Here is a 3,827-nt window from a genome sequence, read left to right as displayed (position 1 = left end):
GGACACGTGTGTGCTCACTCATGTAGGTGCGTGTGTGTGAGGGCGCATGCATGTTGTAAAACCAGAGCAGGGGAAGCAGGCACTGGGTGTACATAACTCCTTTCTCTGGAACACTTCAGGAATTGGAAAGACAAACCTCATTCTGAAATGAGCCTGCGTCCCTCTGGGCTGGGGACAGAGCGATGGCCTCAGACCCTTTCTCTAGGTACCTTGGAGGGCAATTAGCTAGCTTGTCCATCAGTAAGACCCCCAAACCAGAAGTCTGTGGAGCCAGATGGGTACTCACTTCCATGGCCCGACCCCGCTTCCAGACGGCCCTGTGCACTCTCTTCCCCATTAGTGCAGAAAAGACCATCCATCACCAGCAGGGATGATGATGTCACAGCTGCAGGCCTCCGAGTGCACAGGAAGACTGCTCCAACCCCTCCAAGGTGCTAAATCATTCATGGGGTAGAGAGCCTGGGTGGCAGGAGATTTACTGCTGAGGAAACACTTTAGGGACTAGTGGAAATCAATTCTTTAAAGAGATCCCATCAGCTAGCAGGTGGCCTAAGGCTGAGGCTTGGGCGTGTGATAGGGACCCAGTGAAGTGGGAACTGGCAGGGGGCGGGGGCAGCTTCCCAATTCCAAAGCAGAGGATGGAAGGGAGACCAAGGCTTGGGGCCCAGGGTAGGTCCCAAGTGAAGGCAGATTCCCAGCACCCTGGGGCGGTGGGGGGTGTGTGTGTAATGGGAGGGGGGCTCTCAGATCTCCAGCTCTGGCTCACATACTCCTCCTGTCACCCACTATGGGGCTTCCGCGCCCGTACCCACAGGGACTCTGCAGGTCAATAAGACAGAATAAGGAACATTGTTGGAATGTGTTTGCTGAGACTCTTGGCTCTTCAATCTTGGACTACCTCATCCCAACCAGTCTCTGCTGGAAGGGGAGCTCTAGGCCAACTTTAGTTTCTCTGAAGTGGAAGTTGGAGCACTCCCCGGCATTCATCTTCTTGTCTCAAAGAGAATGTGAGCTCCTAGAATGCCCAGTCTGTTTTATGATGTAGAATTCCAGGACTTGATTCAGCTCCTGGGGTACCATGTGTTAATTTATGGGACATGCAGAAGCAGCCTGGGACTCCTGCTGCCCCACACCATGCAGCACACAGTGGGAGCTTCATATCCAGCACAGTAGGGCTCTTCTGGTCCAAGTCCAGCCCAGGTCATTTCTACAGCCACAGCATACTTCCTCCATGTGTCTGTTTCTTTTGGCTGTGTTGGGTCTCTGTTGCTGCGTGCGGGCTTTCTCTATTTGTGGTGAGCAGGGGCTACTCTTTGTTGCGGTGCGCGGTCTTCTCATTGCAGTGGCTTCTCTTGTTGCAGAGCGTGGGCTCTAGGTGCGCAGGCTTCAGTAGTTGTGGTACACGGTCTCAATAGTTGTGGCTCGCGGGCTCTAGAGCACAGGCTCAGTAGTTGTGGTGCATGGGCTTAGTTGCTCCGTGACATGTGGGATCTTCCCAGACCAGGGCTCGAACTGGTGTCCCCTGCATTGGCAGGCAGATTCTTAACCACTGCGCCACCAGGGGAGTCCCCCTCCATGTGTCTTGAAAAAGAAAAACGAAGGGATGAAGGAGAAAAGGAACAGTATTTTTAGATCAGCTTTGGAAATGCAATTTGAAACCACAAGGAGATGTACCTTAACACCCTCTAGAAGGCTAAAATGAAAAAGACTGGCCAGTCAAGTGTTGGCAAGGATGTGGCAAGCAGACATAGCTCTAGGGTTTCCTTTACAGATGAGGAAACTGAAGCCTAGAGGGGGAATGGACTTGTCCAAAGTCCATGAGATGGGAAAATGGAAGGAGAAAAGACCCTCAGAAGTCATGCTGAGCAGTTTCCACCTCCCTTGAGATGACCTTGGTCATTGCTAGCTAAAAGGGGTGATGTATAGCAGACAGCTGTGATGGAGAGAGAGAGACCGGGACAGGTTCTGGTCCTTGTCCTGCTGCCTGGCTCCTGTGCAAGATGGGTCTCACTGTGCTGCAGGGGGATTCCTGTGGGACCCTGGTGGTGACTGCACTCTGTACCCTGGCTCATTTATTCACTCAAACACATATTTATGGAGGGCCTTCCAAGAGTCGGGCATGGGGATACAGCAGTGAACAAGACAGATGTGGCCCTTGCCTTCCTGAAGCTTGCATGTTATGTTACCTGGGACTAGTGCTAAAGGCCGGGGCAGGTAATCCCCCCAATCCAATCCACCCAAGGAGGCTGGGCCCAGCCCTGATCCCGCTCTACATGGTGCTCATAGCAGCTCCACATCCTTGACTCAGGCCAAAGGCTGCTTCCTACAGTAGGGACCCCACAGTTTTCAGGGCAGGGCTTCCACTTACTGTATAAGCTGCATCTTCACCACTTTGGCCAGCCCCTCCCTCAGCTGCCCTCAGTCTCAGGAGGGCCGGTCTGAACTGGTTCCCACAGGGCAGGAGCCAATGCTGGACTCTGGTTCTAGGTAGAGCTTTGTGTGAAAAGCAGACTCCAGGAGAATCAAGGAGATTCAGGAATTCCTGATCTGCCCCGTCGCTACTCCCCACAGCCCTGCATCATCTAGGGCAGGAGGGAATCTTGGCTTGTAGCCCTTGTAGCTAGGGACCCAAGATACCCTCCTTCTAGACATCCCAGCACTTGCTTTGTGCCCACCCCTCAGGTTTGTCCCCAGGAAAATCTCTGCAGCTTTGCAGGTCCCCTCAGCCCCCCGCCCTTGGCTAGATGCCCAAGCCCACCTAGGGGACCCGGGTGTTTCTGAGGCCAGGAGCTCCGGCGGGCGGGGGGGGGGGGGGGGGCCCCCCGGGACATGGGGCTCTCGTACAGATGTGAGCCCCCCCACTGCCTAAGAAATGGACAGCGGGGCACGACCCGCATGCCGAGAACTTAAATCTTTCCCTCGCATGAGCCTCCCACTACAGAGTAGGCACTCAAATAATGGTCTGTCTTTCTATCTTAGTCTGGTGAGGGTAAAAACGAGGGAGACTGGACCAGCCCCATGTCCTGTGGCTGAGGTCACAGGGGATGGAGGGTGGCAGGTCATTCAGTCCCTCCCCCCTTGGGGCCTCAGTCTCTCCACCTGTAAAGTGGACAGGACTCTGAGACCCCTCCTCCATCATCACAGTTTGAACGGGGCAGACCTGGCCCCATTTCTCAGAGTAGGGAAGTGAGGCTCAGAGAGGTGAAGCTGCTTGCCTGGAGTCACACAGCAGGGGGGCATGGGGGGCTGCCCCATTTAAATCCAGGCTAAGCTGGCTCATGCCCAACACTGCACCTCCCAGATCCTCAGCCCAGGTCTCGGCCTGCCCTCAAGGGAGAGCCCTTCTTAAAGGCCCCTGTGCCTTTGGAGGCACCGGGGGCCCAGCCGTGGGGCTCCCCGGTCTGGCCCCCTGCCTCCCTCAGGACCCCATCTCTCAATCCCTGCTCCACTCCTGGCCAGTACATTTTGAGAATTAAATGAGATGATGTTCGGGAAAGCACTGAGCGCAGCGCCTGGCACCAGAAGACACCAAGTAAACAGTCATTTTCATTGTTTTGGGTGCCAAGTCTCAGTGAAACATCGTGGCACTTCCTGAGAAATGAAGGCACCCAGTGACACCACAGGCTGCTGAATCCACCACCAAGGCGGGCATTTTGCTGAAGCCCCCAAAATATCCTGACGGTTGCCAGGAGCCAAGGGAGGGGGCCGAGGACACCCAGGCCCCCGGGGCACACGGCCTCAGTCCAGGGTATCACAGTGGTTTGTCAGCACACCAGCCATCTCCAGAGGGACTCTGCCTGGTGGCCCAGGGATGGGGCCAGGGCGGG

This window comes from Lipotes vexillifer, unplaced genomic scaffold (assembly GCF_000442215.2).
Source record: "Lipotes vexillifer unplaced genomic scaffold, Lipotes_vexillifer_v1.1 scaffold1329, whole genome shotgun sequence".
In the NCBI taxonomy this organism is placed as follows: domain Eukaryota; kingdom Metazoa; phylum Chordata; class Mammalia; order Artiodactyla; family Lipotidae; genus Lipotes; species Lipotes vexillifer.
This window is presented reverse-complemented; position numbering follows the sequence as displayed.